The following is a 19,722-nucleotide window of genomic DNA, read 5'->3' as shown; positions in this document are numbered from 1 at the left end:
GTGACAGCTTTACTTCTTCTTTTCCGATTTGGATTCCTTTTATTTCTTTGTCTTCTCTGATTGCTGTGGCTAACACTTCCAAAACTATGTTGAATAATAGTGGTGAGAGTGGGCAACCTTGTCTTGTTCCTGATCTTAGTGGAAATGGTTTCAGTTTTTCACCATTGAGGACAATGTTGGCTGTGGGTTTGTCATATATGGCCTTTATTATGTTGAGGAAAGTTCCCTCTATGCCTACTTTCTGCAGGACTTTTATCATAAATGGGTGTTGAATTTTGTCGAAAGCTTTCTCTGCATCTATTGAGATGATCATATGGTTTTTCTCCTTCAATTTGTTAATATGGTGTATCACATTGATTGATTTACGTATATTGAAGAATCCTTGCATTCCTGGGATAAACCCCACTTGATCATGGTGTATGATCCTTTTAATGTGCTGTTGGATTCTGTTTGCGAGTATTTTGTTGAGGATTTTTGCATCTATGTTCATCAGTGATATTGGCCTGTAGTTTTCTTTCTTTGTGACATCTTTGTCTGGTTTTGGTATCAGGGTGATGGTGGCCTCGTAGAATGAGTTTGGGAGTGTTCCTCCCTCTGCAATATTTTGGAAGAGTTTGAGAAGGATAGGTGTTAGCTCTTCTCTAAATGTTTGATAGAATTCACCTGTGAAGCCATCTGGTCCTGGGCTTTTGTTTGTTGGAAGATTTTTAATCACAGTTTCAATTTCAGTGCTTGTGATTGGTCTGTTCATATTTTCTATTTCTTCCTGGTTCAGTCTCGGCAGTTTGTGCATTTCTAAGAATCTGTCCATTTCTTCCAGGTTGTCCATTTTATTGGCGTAGAGTTGCTTGTAGTAATCTCTCATGATCTTTTGTATTTCTGCAGTGTCAGTGGTTACTTCTCCTTTTTCATTTCTAATTCTATTGATTTGAGTCTTCTCCCTTTTTCTCTTGATGAGTCTGGCTAATGGTTTATCAATTTTGTTTATCTTCTCAAAGAACCAGCTTTTAGTTTTATTGATTTTTGCTATTGTTTCCTTCATTTCTTTTTCATTTATTTCTGACCTGATCTTTATGATTTCTTTCCTTCTGCTAGCTTTGGGGTTTTTTTGTTCTTCTTTCTCTAATTGCTTTAGGTGCAAGGTTAGGTTGTTTATTCGAGATGTTTCCTGTTTCTTGAGGTAGGCTTGTATTGCTATAAACTTCCCTCTTAGCACTGCTTTTGCTGCGTCCCATAGGTTTTGGGTTGTCGTATCTCCATTGTCATTTGTTTCTAGGTATTTTTTGATTTCCCCTTTGATTTCTTCAGTGATCACTTCATTATTAAGTAGTGTATTGTGTAGCCTCCATGTGTTTGTATTTTTTACAGATCTTTTCCTGTAATTGATATCTAGTCTCATAGCGTTGTGGTCGGAAAAGATACTTGATACGATTTCAATTTTCTTAAATTTACCAAGGCTTGATTTGTGACCCAAGATATGATCTATCCTGGAGAATGTTCCATGCGCACTTGAGAAAAATGTGTATTCTGTTGTTTTTGGGTGGAATGTCCTATAAATATCAATTAAGTCCATCTTGTTTAATGTATCATTTAAAGCTTGTGTTTCCTTATTTATTTTCATTTTGGATGATCTGTCCATTGATGAAAGTGGGGTGTTAAAGTCCCCTACTATGATTGTGTTGCTGTCAATTTCCCCTTTTATGGCTGTTAGTGTTTGCCTTATGTATTGAGGTGCTCCTATGTTGGGTGCATAAATATTTACAATTGTTATACCTTCCTCTTGGATCGATCCCTTGATCATTATATAGTGTCCTTCTTTGTCTCTTATAATATTCTTTATTTTAAAGTCTATTTTGTCTGATATGAGAATTGCTACTCCAGCTTTCTTTTGATTTCCATTTGCATGGAATATCTTTTTCCATCCCCTCACTTTCAGTCTGTATGTGTCTCTAGGTCTGAAGTGGGTCTCTTGTAGACAGCATATATATGGGTCTTGTTTTTGTATCCATTCAGCCAGTCTGTGTCTTTTGGTGGGAGCATTTAATCCATTTACATTCAAGGTAATTATCGATATGTATGTTCCCATTCCCATTTTCTTAAATGTTTTGGGTTTGTTATTGTAGGTGTTTTCCTTCTCTTGTGTTTCTTGCCTAGAGAAGTTCCTTTAGCATTTGTTGTAAAGCTGGTTTGGTGGTGCTGAACTCTCTCAGCTTTTGCTTGTCTGTAAAGGTTTTAATTTCTCCATCAAATCTGAATGAGATCCTTGCTGGGTAGAGTAACCTTGGTTGTAGGTTTTTCTCCTTCATCACTTTAAGTATATCCTGCCACTCCCTTCTGGCTTGCAGAGTTTCTGCTGAAAGATCAGATGTTAACCTTATGGGGATTCCCTTGTGTGTTATTTGTTGTTTTTCCCTTGCTGCTTTTAATATGTTTTCTTTATATTTAATTTTTGACAGTTTGATTAATATGTGTCTTGGCGTGTTTCTCCTTGGGTTTATCCTGTATGGGACTCTCTGTGCTTCCTGGACTTGATTAACTATTTCCTTTCCCATATTAGGGAAGTTTTCAACTATAATCTCTTCAAATATTTTCTCAGTCCCTTTCTTTTTCTCTTCTTCTTCTGGGACCCCTATAATTCGAATGTTGGTGCGTTTAATGTTGTCCCAGAGGTCTCTGAGACTGTCCTCAGTTCTTTTCATTCTTTTTTCTTTATCCTGCTCTGCAGTAGTTATTTCCACCATTTTATCTTCCAGGTCACTTATCCTTTCTTCTGCCTCAGTTATTCTGCTATTGATCCCATCTAGAGTATTTTTAATTTCATTTATTGTGTTTTTCATCGTTGCTTGGTTCCTCTTTAGTTCTTCTACGTCCTTGTTAAATGTTTCTTGCATTTTGTCTATTCTATTTCCAAGATTTTGGATCATCCTTACTATCATTATTCTGAATTCTTTTTCAGGTAGACTACCTATTTCCTCTTCATTTGTTAGGTCTGGTGTGTTTTGACCCTGCTCCTTCATCTGCTGTGTGTTTTTCTGTCGTCTCATTTTGCTTATCTTACTGTGTTTGGGGTCTCCTTTTCACAGGCTGCAGGTTCGTAGTTCCCGTTGTTTTTGGTATCTGTCCCCAGTGGGTAAGGTTGGTTCAGTGGGTTGTGTAGGCTTCCTGGTGGAGGGGACTATTGCCTGTGTTCTGGTGGATGAGGTTGAATCTTGTCTTTCTGGTGGGCACGTCCACGTCTGGTGGTGTGTTTTGGGGTGTCTGTGGCCTTATGATTTTAGGCAGCCTCCCTGCTAATGGATGGGGCTGTGTTCCTGTCTTGCTAGTTGTTTGGCATAGGGTGTCCAGCCCTGTAGCTTGCTGGTCGTTGAGTGAAGCTGGGTCTTGATGTTGAGATGGAGATCTCTGAGAGATTTTTGCCGTTTGGTATTACGTGGAGCTGGTAGGTCTCATGTGGACCAGTGTCCTGAGGTTGGCTCTCCCACCTCAGAGGCACAGCCCTGATGCCTGGCTGGAGCACCAAGAGCCTTTCATCCACACAGCTCAGAATATAAGGGAGAAAAAAATAGAAAGATAAAAAGAGGATAAAATAAAATAAAATAAAGCTATTATAATAAAAAATAAGAAAAAAATTATTAAGAGTAAATGTATTCAGAAAAATTTTTTTTTTAATTTTTAAAAATAGATTTATTAATTTTTTTATAGTAAAAAATAAGAAAAAGATTTTTAAGAAAAAAATTTATTAAAAAAAAATTTTTAATTTTTTAAAATAAAAAATATGAAAAAACTTATTAAAAAAATTTTTAATTTCTAAAAATAGAAAATACGGAAAAACTTATTAAGAAAGCATATATTAGGAAAAAAAATTTTTTTAAGTAAAAAAAAAAAAAAAAAAAAAAATGGACGGACCTAACCCTAGGACTGATGGTGAAAGCAAAGGTATACAGACAAAATCTCACCCAGAAGCATACACATATACACTCACAAAAAAAGGAAAAGGGGAAATTAATATATCCTGCTCCTAAAGTCCACCTTTTGAATTTGGGATGATTCGTTGTCTATTCAGGTATTCAACAGATGCAGGCACATCAAGTTGTTTGTGGAGCTTTAATCAGCTGCTTCTGAGGCTGCTGGGGGAGATTTCCCTTTCTCTTCTTTGTTCGTACAGCTCCCAGCGTTCAGCTTTGGATTTGGACCCGCCTCTGCATGTACGTTGCCTGAGGGCGTCCGTTCCCCGCCCAGACAGAACGGGGTTAAAGGAGCAGCTGCTTCGGGGGCTCTGGCTCACTCAGGCCAGGGGAGGGAGCGGTACGGAGGAGGCGGGGCGAGCCTGCGGCGTCAGAGGCGTCGTGACGTTGCAGCAGCCTGAGGCGCGCCGTGTGTTCTCCCGGGGAAGTTGTCCCCGGATCCCGGGAGCCTGGCAGTGGCGAGCTGCACCGGCTCCCGGGAGGGGCGGTGTGGAGAGTGACCTGGGCTCGCACACAGGCTTCTTGGTGGCGGCAGCAGCAGCCTTAGCGTTTCCTACCAGTCTCTGGGGTCCGCGCTGTTGGCCGCGGCTCGCGCCCGCCTCTGGAGTTCGTCTAGGCGGCGCTCTGAATCCCCTCTCCTTGCGCGCCACGAAACAAAGAGGCAAGAAAAAGTCTCTTGCCTCTTCGGCGGCTGCAGACCTCCTCTCCAGCTCCCTCCCGGCTCGCCGCGGCACGCCAACCCCTTCAGGCTGTGTTCACGCCGCCAACCCCAGTCCTCTCCCTGCGATCCGACCGAAGCCCGCACCTCAGCTCCCAGCCCTGCCTGCCCCAGCGGGTGAGCAGACAAGCCTCTCGGGCTGGTGAGCGCTGCTCGGCGCTGAGCCTCTGTGCGGGAATCTCTCCGTTTTTCCCTCTGCGCCCCTGTTGCTGTGGGATCCGCGCTGATAGCCGCGCGGCTCGCACCCGTCTCTGGATTTCGTTTAGGCAGCGCTCTGAATCCCCTCTCCTTGCGCGCCGCGAAACAAAGAGGCAAGAAAAAGTCTCTTGCCTCTTCGGCAGCTGCAGACTTTTTCCCGGACTCCCTCCCGGCTAGCACCAAAGCCCGAGCCTCAGCTCCCAGCCCCCGCCCGCCCTGGCGAGTGAGCAGACAAGCCTCTCGGGCTGGTGAGTCCTGGTTGGCGCCGAGCCTCTGTGCGGGAGTCTCTCCGCTTTGCCCTCCGCACCCCTGTGGCTGCGCTCTCCTCCGCGGCTCCGAAGCTTCCCCCCTCTGCCACCTGCAGTCTCTGCCCGCAAAGGGGCTTCCTAGTGCCTGGAAACCTTTCCTCCTTCACGACTCCCTCCCACTGGCGCAGGTCCCGTCCCTATTCTTTTGTCTCTGTTATTTCTTTTTTCTTTTTACCCTACCCAAGTACGTGGGGATTTTCTTGCCTTTTGGGAGGTCTGACGTCTTCTGCCAGCGTTCAGTGGGTGTTCTGTAGGAGCAGTTCCACGTGTAGATGTATTTCTGCTGTATCTGTGGGAAGGAAGGTGATCTCCGCGTCTTACTCTTCCGCCATCTTGCCCCCTCTCGAAACTCTATGATTTTTAATACTAAGAGTAAGGATCAAAATTTTTAAATTTAAAACAGAAACAAACCCACAGATAATCCAGGTATTAGAACTGTCAGACACAGACATTTTTCTTTTCATATTTAACAAACATTTACTGACCAAGCTCTACATGCCAGACACTGGAAAATTGCAGTAAAAAAGAGAGAGAGATTCATTACACTTAGAATCTAGTGGGGGGAACAGACTGTAGATAGTTATACAAGGCACTACCCAGCAATTACAGTCAGACACAGACTTTAAAATAATTGTGATTAATATGTTTAGGAAAACAAATGCCAAGATGGAAAATTTTACTAGAGAACTGGCATCTATGTCAAATAATCAAATGCAATTTATAGAACTTAATAATAAAACAAATAAAATTAGTAATGCCCTGAATAGGTTTATCACAAGATTAGATATAGCTAAAGAGAGGGATTTGTGATCGAGGAAATAAGTTAGTGAAAATATCCAGACTAGAAAGATAATGGAAAATACAGAAAAGGCCTTAAGATACGTATGAGATATGGTGAAAACATCTACTATATCTGTAACTGGTGTACCAGAGAGGAGAGAAAGAGAATGGGGAAGAAATAGTGTTCGAAAAGATTATGATCAAGAATTTTCTAAAACTGAAAAAAGATGTCAACTATGATTCCAAGTAGGATAAATACAAAGACTAGCATGCCTGGGGACATCATAGTAAACCTCTGCAAATAAGAAACGGAGAGAAAATCATATTCTTACTTCAGTGAGCAAAAACAGACATTATCCTCAGAGAAACAATTGTCTTTCCTGCAGAAATAATGGAAGTCAGAAGACAATGGAATGACTACTGTTAAGTGTTGAAAGTAAATAATTGCCAACTGTTATGAACTGAAGTGTCCCCCCCCAAATCATATGTTGAAGTCCTAACCCTCAGTGTGACTGTATTTGGAGAAATGGCCTTTATGGAGGTAATTAAGGTCAAATGAAGTCCTAAGGGTGACCCTAATCTAATAGCACTAGTGTCCTAATAAGGAAAGGAAGAGACACCAGAGAGTTCTCTCTCTACACACACACACACACACACACACACAAATAAGACCCCTAGAGGACACAGAAGGAAAGCAACAATCTGCAAGCCAGGAAGAAATTCCTCACCAGAAACTAACCTTGGGGGCACCTTGATCTTGGACTTCTGGCCTCTATAACTATGAGAAAATAGTTGACTAATACACCAACCTAGAATTCCTCACCCAGCAAAAATTTCCTTCAAAATGAAGGTGAAATAAAGACATTTCCAGAAAGACATGAATGACAGAATTATCAGAAGACCCATACTAAAAGAATCACTAAGTGGATTTCTCCAGGAAGAAGAAATCTTACATCATCAGAAACACAGAAATTCAAGAAGAACTAAAGAACAACAAAAAAGATAAATATGTGGGAAATTTTAAATAAAAAACAAAGTAACACTGTCTCATGGTGCCCAAAATATGTGCAGAATTAAAATACATGAAATAATAACAGAAAAGGTAGGATTGGAATAAATGAAGTTAAAGTATTAGAGTAGTGATAAAAATACTAATTTATATCAAATGTGTTCATGGTTAGAGTACTCAGTAGAAAAATAGGAAAATATTTATTACTGAGAAGTAATTGGGGGAGGAATGCAATAAAAAGACACTTGATTACTCTAAATAAAGGCAAAAAAGGAGAGGAAAGCAAACTATGGCAGATATATCATTCCATAAAGCACATCTCAATATATTTTTAAGAATAGAAATCATATAATTATATTCTCTTGGCCATACTGGAATGAAGCAAAAAATCAACAGCCAAAAAATTACTAGAAAAGCCCCAAATGTTGGGTAATTAAGCAACACACTCAGATAAATAAATCATAGGTCAAATAAATTTCACGGAAAAATAGAAAATAGTTTGAACTGAAATATTTTATACAAACTAAGCACATAAAAAAGTGAGACAATAAATAACTAGAGTAACTGTCAGTAAACTGTTTCTACAGATGGCCAGAGAGTAAATATTTTAAGCTTTGCAGACCATATAGTCTCTGTCACACAGTTCTACTGTTGTAGCACAAAAGCTACCATAGAAAATATGTAAATGAATGAGCATGACTATGTCCAAATAAAATTTTATTTAAAAAAAGAAAAGGTGACCGGCTGGATTTGGCCTACTTTGCTGATACCTAAACTAGAAGAAAAACTGAAATTTGAATGAGAAGAATATAATTAGAGTATACTGGCTTAGCTTAGCAGTGAACCATATTCATATAGTCTTAATACTATAAATTCTAACTATTGACTGAAGCAAAAAATGTGGTATAGGAGAAATGGAAGAGCAAACACCCAACTGTCAAGCAGGAAGTGAGTAGACTGCCTAATTGATAATTCAAGAGATTACAATATAAGAACATTTTTAAGAAATACCAGAAGAAATACTTAAAGTGTTTAAAGTGACTGGCTCTGGGTAGTGTGTCTGTAAAAAGGGACGAGGAAAGAGAAGGCCACAGTTTTCTGATACAAGACCATTAGTATTACTATTTGATTTTTAGCTATACATATGTATTACTTAAAATAAAAATAATTCTACATTATATAAATATGAGAAAGAGAGAGAAAAAAGAGATGACTATAATAAGAGCCCTCAAATGAATCAGGGCTCCTTGTGTCCACACTCCTGCATTATGACATTTCCTTTCATTGAGAGGTGAAGTCTATTTCTCTACCCTCTTAATCTGGGTTGGCTCCATACCTTGCTTTGATCGATAGAACACTGGGATGTCGAAACATAAGGCACACAGCAGTTACAGGTCTAATTCTGAAATCCAACCAGACACATGTTTTCAGGTACTCTTGCTCTAGAGGTAGAGAATATCCCTTGATTAGGCCTGGCTCTACCATCTGGACACCGTCCCATTACCCACTATTTTCCTCAGCCCCTGGTTCCACCCTCTAGGCTCTTGGCTCCACCTCCTGAATCATCCTTCCCTTTCCATTAGAAATAACTCATGTTTGAAGCTCAATGGTTTTCTCAGAAAAAAAGAAAAAAATATGCACATTCACGGACCCAGTTTTCCTAAGAGAATGTACTAAACAGAACTACTCATACAATACATAGAGAAATATATGTATGTGAATATTTAATTGCAATAGTGGAAAATAAGAAACAATATAAATCAATCAATGAGGGACTTGTTTAAATAATTATAGTTCCTGGTACATAATAGAGCCTAGTAAATATTCTTTAATAAACAAATGTCATATCAATACAAAGAAATACTTTGCAACTATTTGAAAGAATAACATAAATCTACATGTTCTAATATGTGCCCAATATGTGGCCACAAGAGTGCTAAGTGAAAGTAAGAGAGTTCTATAACAATATTTTTGTATTAAAAAAATGAATATATGTATATATGTACATATAAACATATGCCTTTCTACATGCACAAAATGTATCTAAAACAATATACCCTGCTATTAAGAGTGACTACTTCTGGGAATTGGGATTGGGCCTAAGGGAAAATAAATAGTGCTGGGTAGTAATTTTAATTTTGATTTTATATACATCTATACTATTTGTCTTAAAAATTTTTTCATAGTATGTATTACTTTAATATGTGTATGCATACATACACACACATACATAATGCTTATTTTTTTTAAAAGAGCATACCACACAGAAGAGCAACCAATACTGATCACTGGGGAATGTTTGTCCTGTTTTAGTCTCAGTTCGCTTTCTAATCCCTTAACCTCTTCATTTATTTATCCAGCACTTCACTGAGTGTTAGGCACTGTACCAGACCCTGGATATTCAATGGCAAACAAGATAAACCTGCCCTCTGTCTTCAACAACCTTGCACTGTGGTCTGAGATAAGTAAACAGATGATTAGAATACAGCATGTGACAAATGCTGTGATAGAGGGGAAAACGGTTTGCTGAGGTAGAATGTAGAAAGGATATGATAGGCTTATTGAATTCTAGTTCTATATTTCTCATTTTAACTCAAACAATTGGCATTCTAGTTTTATTCATCAGTGTCACAGTTTGGCTAATGTTTGCTCCTGAAGATGAGTCTGCTGCCAGTATGCTAGCCAACTCATGCTTCTGCTGCTACACACCTGAGGACCAAGGCCCATACCAGAGTAAAGCACCCTTGGCAGTGAACTCAACCCAGTAGGGCTTCCCGCTGGCCTTTCTACACAGGTGAAAATCAGAATTTTAGCAACCCTTAGCAGATGGTAAAGGCCTTTTAAATGAAGGAAGATTTCCAGATTACAAAAAGAAAAAAATCTATTCAAAACATAAGAAAGCAGACAACTCAGGAAACAGGTGTACCTTGTTATTAAAAAAAAATAAAGCATATATTCATTCAACAAATTATTTCTGAGTACCAACCATTGTTTTATGCACGGGGATACAGCAGTGAATAAAATCTCTGATCTCATAGTGTTCACATTCTAGTGGAGGGAGAGGGACAAAAAACAAGTAAGCAAGCAACTTTCAAATGTATCAGGAGTCACCAAACATGCAAACGGGACCTGGAGGGAGAGGAGCAAGTGTAGTTTTAAGCAGGATGAAATAGAAGGCCTCTGCACTGCAGCCTGAGGCGGGTGAGGGCCACTAAAGGCTCTGGAATTGAGCTTTCCAAAAGAAAATTAGAATATTATTCATACTTTAAGATATGTACTTAAACCATAAGTTTCAAATTGTTAAGTCAGTAGCCATGTACCAGACAACTTGACAGAGACCTCAAACAAATGACAGAACTAAGCCTTACACCTAGAGTCCCCAGGAAATCACTGGCAATGAAAAATGGTGGTAGAGTATTCACGAATTTAAATCCTAAGTCAATGGGAAAAGATCAGTTACTCAAATTGGTCTTTTTAGCTTTAAGATATTGTTTAAAGCAAAGTCTTTCAGTATTACTCTTCCCATCTAGGGGAGTCTCTAAATAAAGATAAGATCCATTCACTCAGCAAATAGAAACAGGTTCATTACAATGCTTGCGGAAGAGCCTCCTGAGTACACCAAACCTACCAGAACAGGCTTCTCCTCTCCTTTCACTCAGTTTTAATTATGTCAAATCTCACCACAAAGAAACACCTGTTGTTTCTAAGCGGCCACATAAAATGAAGGGAATAGTAAGACTGAAGGAAAGATTTTAAAAGCAAACAAGCTTTGATAATAAAACCAAAACCATCTCTTTCAGAACAAAAGAATTAAAGATAGGCATTTATATTGCCAATGAAAAGGTCATATTTTTAGCTTAGCTAAAAAGAATAAACGTGAATGAAAGAAAATAATTCATTAAACTTTACTTTTTATTGAAGTACACTTGACTTACAATATTATGTTAGTTTCAGGTGTACCGCATAGTAATTAAATATTTTTATACATTATGAAATGATCACCACGATAAGTCTAGTTACCATCTGTCACCATACAAAGTTATTACAGCATTATTGATTATATTCCCTATGCTGTACTTTACATCCCTGTGACTTATTTATTTTATAACTGGAATTTTGTACCTCTTAATCCCCTTCCCCCATTTCAACCATCCCCCCTCTAGCAACCACCAGATTGTTCTCTACATTTAAGTCTGTTTTCGTTTTGTTTTTTAATTTGTTTTGTTTTGAGATCTACATATAAGTGAAATTACATGGTATTTGTCTAAGTGACTTCTTTCACTTAGCATAATACTCTCTAGGTCTACCCATGTTGTCACAAATGGCAAGATTTCATTCTTTTTTATGGCTCAGTAATATTCCATTGCACATATATATCACATCTTCTTTATCCATTCATCTATCATGTGCACTTAGGTTGCTTCCGTATCTTTGCTATAGCAAATAAAGCTGCAATAAACATCGGAGTGTGTATATCTTTTTGAATTAGTGTTTTCATTTTCTTCAGATAAATACCCAAAAGTGGAATTGCTAGTTTGTATGGTAGCACTATTTTTAATTTTTTGAGGAAACTTCATGCTGTTTTCCATAGTTGTAACAATTTACATTCCCACCAATGGTGCATGAGGATTCCCTTTTTCTACATTCTAGCCAACACTTATTATTTCTTGTCCTTTTGATAGTAGCCATTCTGACAGGTGTGAGGTGATACCTCATTGTGATTCTGATTTGCATTTCCCTGATGATTAGTGATGTTGAACATCTTTTCATGTGCCTGTTGGCCATCTGTATGTCTTCTTTGGAAAAATGTCTGTTCAGGTCCTCTGCCCATTTTTAAATCAGGTTGTTTTTCTGATATTGAATTCACTGAGTTCTTTATATATTTTGGTTATTAACCCCTTTTCAGACATATCATTTGCAAATATCTTCTCCCATTCAGTAGATTGCCTTTTCTACATCAAACTAAATGGTTTTTGCAAAGTGAAAGAAACCATTAATAGAATGAAAAGGCATTAAAGACTTTAAAAGGCAAGTATTCCTGCAAAAAAAAAATCAAATTTAAAGTCCAGCAATTTTCAGTGGAACAAATAATGGGAGGTGCAAATTTTAATGCATATTCCAAAACTAATCATTAATATTTAGTCATGAATTTAAATTTATCTGTAAATTTCATATAACATTAGAGTGTGAAATTTTTTATTCATTAAGAAAAAAAATAGATTAAAAAATCCCCGTCCAGATCTACCAAGCCAGAACCCCTGGTGTCCTTAAAGCAGCTTTTAGGAATCACTGCTATAAGACACCAAGTTAAATACACACCACCCCCAAACATTATAAGAATATTTAAAATGAATCATTTTAAAACATTTTAAATGTTGATAAGTCACAAATATTCATAGAAAGAAGGCACACTAGAAATTGCTCCTTTCAGAGTTCATCATGAATAATATGATTGCATGTTTACATTGTCAAAACATTTCTCATGCCACTTTTGTCATGTTTAATAGATAAGAATCCCAGGCTCAGAAAAGTTAAGAAACTCTCTGAAGGTCACTTAGCTGGCAAGGGGCAGAGAAGGATCCCAAATCAAAGCATCTCATGCCAAGTCTAAGGCAGTTTCTACTAATGTAACACATGGTTCCCATGGAGAAGGCCAAGAAATGAAGCAGTACACAGGTGAGGGAGTCTGGAAAGAAGCATCCTCTAATACCTCTCTCCCTTTCCCATTGGCTGTGATTATCTTTGAAGCATATTCCTTTTCACAAATATCCACTAAGGATCTCATTCCCTCTGTAGATTATGAGTGCATTCAATTATTCATTCATGCTATCTTCTTTTTAATTTACTCAGAATTCTGCCCAATATTCTGAACAGAGAAAAAGTTCAACAGATATAGGTGCTCTGGACCAATTCTTTATGAGAATAAGTTGTCATGAAAACTAGGACCATGCCACATATCTATTTACCCCTGGTGTGGCAAATCTCTAGATGTCCCATTCTAAATCTCTGTGAAGTTTTATGTTTTCTGGTTAAAAAAATCAAGGGTTGGGCTTCCCTGGTGGCGCAGTGGTTGAGAATCTGCCTGCTAATGCAGGGGACACGGGTTCGAGCCCTGGTCTGGGAAGATCCCACATGCTGCGGAGCAAGTAGGCCCGTGAGCCACAACTACTGAGCCTGCGCGTCTGGAGCCTGTGCTCCGCAACAAGAGAGGCCGCGATAGTGAGAGGCCCGCGCACCGTGATGAAGAGTGGCCCCCGCTTGCCACAACTAGAGAAAGCCCTCGCACAGAAACGAAGACCCAACAGAGCCATAAATAAATAAATAAATAAATAAATAAATAAATAAATAAATAAATAAAAAGCAGAAGGAAAAATAAATAAATAAATAAAGGTACCATTCTCCTGTGAAATTAATAAGTCATCTGTGAGGTGACCAAAAAAAAAAAAAAAAAAAATCAAGGGTTCCCAAACTTGAACATACATCAGAATCACCTGGGAGCTTATTAAAAGTGCAAACCCTTGAGGCCTCCTCAAATCTACTGAAACATATCCTCTGGTGTCCTTGAACCAGCCTTTGGAAATCACTGCTAAAAGACAGCAGTGGAAATACACAATACAATTTTTTTTAAACCAAGCTATTCTGTTCTTAGATTTTAATGAGTTCAGATTGAGTTAGTTTAACACAATTTAAAACAATCGAAACAGATCTAGGTACATGGAGGCATCCTGTCCTCGACTAGACCCAGGCAGAAAACACAAAGTGTTAAAGGAGGCAGTTATGCCTGTCCACAGGGTGATGGAACTATGTGTGAAGGAGAAATCAACAGTCCTAGATCCAGAGTCAGCTCCGCCCCTGTGCAAGTCATAACGCTACTGCTGGCCTCAGTGTCTCTTGGTTTCTATGACACTACTGGTTTTTTCTAACTATTCTTTCTTAGTTTCCTTTGCCTTTTGTTCTCTCTGTTTGTCCTTTAAATGTGACTGTCCTTTAGAGTCCTGCCCTCAGTTACTCTTTGAACTATACACACTAAACCTGGCTCACATCATCAGGGTCCCATGTCTTGAATGACCATCTATATGTGAAAGTCTTCCAAATCTGCATCTTCACCAGTGTCCTCAGCTACACTTGAATGTACAAGACCACTGGATTGTGCAGGTGATCCTAGAATTAGAGAGGTAACAGACATCCTACAGCCTTTCCTCATCATCAACCTATTTCCCACCAGTTAAGCTGGAATACTTTTAACTTTTCACTATTCCTTTCTGAAATATCTACTTCAGACAGTTAATAAAGCCAGATCTATCAGCAATAGAAAAATGGTTAAGTAAATTATGATGCCTAGATTTAATGGATAATTACACAGCCATATAAAATGGTAGTGCTGAAAACTATTCAGAAATATGGGGAAATAGAGTATGTTGTCACAAAAGACAACACTAAATTTTATTTGTATTATAATTACAATTACATGGAACAGTCAAATGCATTGGGACTAGGGAAGGAAATATGAAATAGGACAGTTTTTTGTTATTTGGAAATCTGGGTGTCTTTTCCCATTAAGAGATTTCCCTTAATGTTATTACTATATCATTTATGCAAATATATAGTTGGCATATGATGATCTTAATTTGTATGGTTATTCAACTCTTTGTAACAAGTTTGGGGAACTAAATAATAATATAACAGCTGCTTGTTGATTCTGTAAACAATAAGATGCTATAAAGCAACCCAGGCTGCTCTTATAAAATATGTTTGCTATATCAATATACTATGGAAATAACAACCACATCTATCTGCCCAGATCTCAGGACATTTTCCCAGGAGTAGCACCATCTTCTATACTAGTATATGATTATGCTTAAGAAATAAATGGGATTATTATAATTACTTTGGAAATGGGGAAACTGAGAAACAGAAAGATTTGGGGACTTACTCAAAGGCAAACCACAAGTCAGAATGAATTTACAAGTCATTGATACTTACTTGACTAACAACATAAATACACTTCAGGTTTCTATACCAACTGTTCTTAGCTTTTAACACACAGCATAATTTGCCTAAGTAAAGGGAACACTATTATCTTGATTCATAATTTCATATTTTATAACATGCTCCTTCTTTCTATTTGCTTAGGAAATGTTCTTAAACTCTTAAACTACACATTTATACATGATACATGACTTTCAGAGAATTTGCAGAATTCTATTCTGTAAATATAATCTTTGATTTCAGGTGCTCAGTTTACATGCAAAATAACAAAATTGAAATTGAAGTGCAGTTATACAGATCTTCACTTATTTTCCTACTCAATAGAATAACGACCCCTTTGGCAAACTAATTCTGATATTGTTATGACTGCAGGTTACTGAGATTTGAAAAAATGACCCAAAAAAGTAAATTACTAATAGTTCAACAGGTGATACAATTCTAAGCCAGAGTTCCTTTGCATTACTTGGTCTATTGATTTTGGATTTCAAAGAAATGAAAATCAAAGAAAGGCTGCTGCTAATCTACCTTAGAAGCAGCACCCTGTCATTTAAAAATAACATTATTCTGACTAGCATTCAGCCCCTTCTCACCTTGTCACTTCATGTATGCTAAATATTCAACCACAAGATTTCCTCTGTAAACACACAGGTCACAAGAGCTCTGAAAATTCAGAAAGTGATACTTTCTTTAACCATTTCCTGAACCCTAAACAAGTAAAGACTTAAGAATGAGAGACATGTTATTCCCTTTTGCATTAAGTTGACAGTTTTACTCTCCTGTCAATAAACTTACAGCTCCCCCTTTTTATCCTTAAGGGCCTAAGTCTTGAGAAATTCTGCAGAGGGGTATATTTTTTAATCTCAAGTATTTGGGAATGTTTGGAAATACCATCTACCAATAGTTTTCTGCAGATTTAAGGGTCCAAATTCTAGTCCCTTCTTGATCAAAGCCACAATAATGAATCTTGTTTTACTCTTCTGCTACCGTGGTACTACAGGTAAATTTCATTTTGCCCTCTAAATGAGAAGCACAAACTAGTAACTTTCAGGCTTTATTCAGGCCACTAACCTGTTTTGTTTGGCCCACACAAAGCTTTTAGAATTAAGCCAACATATAAAAATCAGTTAAATTCACATAAAATCCAGAGAGTCCAGATATCCACTTTCTCTTGAAAGATTGGACACTTTGGCAACCCTGGGCCTACATTCCTATGTGGTAATAATTCAGCTGATAGGGAGAAGTGGCTGCCACTTTTACAGAGCGGTCAATCTCCAGTTGACCATGGTCCCTGCTAACCAATCCAGAATCCTATTGTGTCCCTGACACCAAGATCCTTGTTATACCCAGCACACTTCATATAATTATGCTACCTGCCTGGTTTCTGTAGGCATCTGAGCTCCTTACCTCTTCTGATAAAACGTTTTCTATTTTATTTCATTAGCATATATTGCACATCCAGTGAATGAAAGTGGGGAGTAGTAAGGAATAGGAGGTTACAAGTTCCTGAGCTCAGGGAACGTAAACTCTAGCAGTAGGGACTGAAACGCACTCAAAGTGATCCTGCAAGGTGTTTAGCACTGAATCCCATATAATGGTCTAAAGCAGGGTTGTCCAATAGAATTATAACGTGAGCCACATATTTAATGTTAAATTTTCTAGTAACCACATTGAAAGTTTTTTAAGGTGAAATTAATTTAATAATATATTTTATATAAACCAATATAACCAAAATCTTATTTCAACATAAAATCAAGGTAAAAAATTACTAATGAAATATTCATATCCTGTTTTTTGTACTAAGAAGTCTTTGAATCCAGTATGTCATTTAGATTTAACAGTACCTCTCAATTTGAACTAGCCACATATCTCAAAAAATGTGCACTAGCCACCTTTCAAGTGCTCAAGAATCACACGTGGGGACTTGCCTGGTGGTGCAGTGGCTGGGAATCCACCTGCCAATGCAGGGGACATGGGTTCGAGTCCTGGTCCGGGAAGATCCCACATGTCACGGAGCAGCTGAGCCTGTGCGCCACAACTATTGGGCCTGCGCTCTAGAGCCCGTGTGCCACAACTACTGAGCCTGCATGCCACAACTACCGAAGCCTGTGCGCCTGGAGCCTGTGCTCTGCAACAAAGAAAAGCCACCGCAATGAGATGCCTGTGCACAGCAACGAAGAGTAGCCCCCGCTCGCTGCAACTAGAGAAAGCCCGCGGGCAGCAAGCAAGCAAGCAAGCAAGCAAGCAAGAAAGAAAGAAAGAAAGAAAGAATCACATGTAGCTAGTGGTTAGAGTAATGGACAGCACACGTCTAAAGTAAAAATAAAGAGCCCAGAGAGCAGAACTCATTGCACTTGAGAATTCGAGGAAGGCTTCACGGTGAAAGTACCTTGGAAAATAAATAAGATGCTGACTAGCAGAGACGGGGCAGTTTGGGAAGCTTTTCATAATGGTGGGAAAGCAGAACAAAACCAAATAAAGTGATATATCTACTTAGGGAATTAGAGGAACTCAGACAGCAGGAGACATAAGACAAGGGGAAAGCAGAAGGTTAAGATGAAAAGGGATGTTTGAACAAGCTTACCAAGGACATTCACTGCTATGCTAAGGAGATAAGATTTTATTCTCTGGGTAATGGGAGCCACCAAGACAATCTGAGTAGGAAAAGTGGTTTCTCACATACATGTTTTAGGTTGGAGTGTATACAAGACTGGGTTAATGTAACTCAAATCAAATTAGTCAGGTCTGAATTCATGCAAATAGGGTTAGAATACAAATATGGAAGCTCCAAAAGGCTGATATCAGTTCAATACAAAAAATAATTGTCTAAATTGTCAGTATTGCCCAAAGAACTATGTGCTGCTCTAGGAAATTGTAAATCCAACTTTGGGGATGTAGAAGCAGATGCTAGATAATGAGTCTTCAGGAGTCAAGCAAAGTAGGGAAGCTCTTTTGTCCCCTGCAATACACAGATAGCACCCCTACACTCAATTCCCTTTGAGCAAGCTGTATAACTTCATGCCTTTCTCTCCCATTCAAGACAGCATATTGGAATGCAAGGGAGAGAAAGAGTGCTATTATTACTGAGATAACCTTGACTCTGTTCTAATTTATTTTGTAAAAGAAAATAAATCACTTTCAACCTTTGTTACTTTATTATTAGGGGGGGTTAGACGAAGAACAGTTTATTCTCTTGGCAGCTGGTATGAGAATTCCTCTTAGTGAGAGAATTGCCTTTGTTGGGAAAATGCTTTAGTAGCCCCACTTGCAATAGATGAGTGCTGCAGGGCCAGAACGTCACCTGAGGCCAAGGATTCAGAAGAGAGGGTCCAACTACATGGCATGAGACAGAGAGAGAAATCTGTGTGCTTTTAAGAGGGAAGGAGTGGAAGAAAAAAAAGTCAGGTCAGGGAGGGAAGTGCGGAAGTTAGTGAAATTGGGAGACTGAAGTCCTCAGATATTCAATCAAGTTACAAACTCAGGAAATGCTTGGTGTGAGTGGATTTGGGGCAGTAAACTAGCGGAGGCACTGAATTTTGCATCCAGGTGGACAAAAACCAGAAAACATTTGCAGATGCAAAATGCTAAACCAGAGGAAGCCTCAAGAACATAAGCCCGGGACTTCCTGACGGTCCAGTGGTTAAGATTCCGTGCTTCCACTGCAGGGGGCGCGGGTTCCCTGGTGGTTGGGGTGGGCTGGGAAATAAGATCCCACAGGCTGTGCGGCAAGGCCAAAAAAAGAAAAAGAAAAAGAAAAGAAGTCCGTAGAAATGTAAAGAAATTATGGGAACCACTGCGAACTGGGGTCCAAGTCATATTAACTTAGAATCTCAGGGGCAGGGAGATACCACTGATCACCTTAGTAGCGTTGCATTTGTCCTCATTGCTTGTAGAAGAGCCCACATCTGTCTCCACACACAGGGACATCACGCGACCTTGACTGAAAGCAGCCGTTAGAGAGGGTAGTCAGCCCTAGACTGCAGATTGGCAAAGACTGCCTTGTGAACCCTCTCATGACATTATTGTCATGACTCGATATGACAATAACTGTTTTAAGTGGCCTTCAAATATTCTAAACTACATCAATTTTATTTAGCCAGTGCTCCTCCAAGTGAAGTCTGACAAGATGGTGTGCCAGAGAGACCTCGGGCTTGCAGAATATAACACCACGCGTCCTGCAATGCCCATTGTATTTGACAGTAAATACTCATTTGTCATTTTAAAATAAGCATGAATAGTTTATTTAATTATATTATTATTTATTATTAGTTATTAAAATAAGCACTTAATTTTAAGATAAAGCCTGGAGAATTCAAAGCATGGCATTCCTGGATCACTCCATGCTTTACCACCAGATCGCAGGGATATATGTGTCACTGTCAACTGCTATAGGGAGACTTCAGTGGGCAAGTTTGTGAAGCCCTGGTCCAAACCACACCAAAAGCTTGCTTAAACAGAGCCCTGGAGATCAACTGTCCCATCACAGCTATCTGCAAGTTGCCTTTGATTTTATGCCAGTTTCCAAGCAGCCCTGGGGGCCATGTGGTACGCAGCCATAAATCAGCTTCATCATCATCATCACTGCATGCCATGTAAAAGCTCACACACATGTGGACATCTGTCTATAAGCATCATGTAAAACTAGGTAAATGTAGATGCTACCCCTGCTGTCCGGAGCTCACTGGCTGGGTGCTACAACCTAGCTGTGGACTCACATTTAGTAGAGCATACAAACACAGGCCACTGAACCTCAGGGAC

This window comes from Balaenoptera ricei, chromosome 4 (assembly GCF_028023285.1).
Source record: "Balaenoptera ricei isolate mBalRic1 chromosome 4, mBalRic1.hap2, whole genome shotgun sequence".
In the NCBI taxonomy this organism is placed as follows: Eukaryota; Metazoa; Chordata; class Mammalia; order Artiodactyla; family Balaenopteridae; genus Balaenoptera; species Balaenoptera ricei.
Note: the sequence above shows the minus strand (reverse complement) of the source record.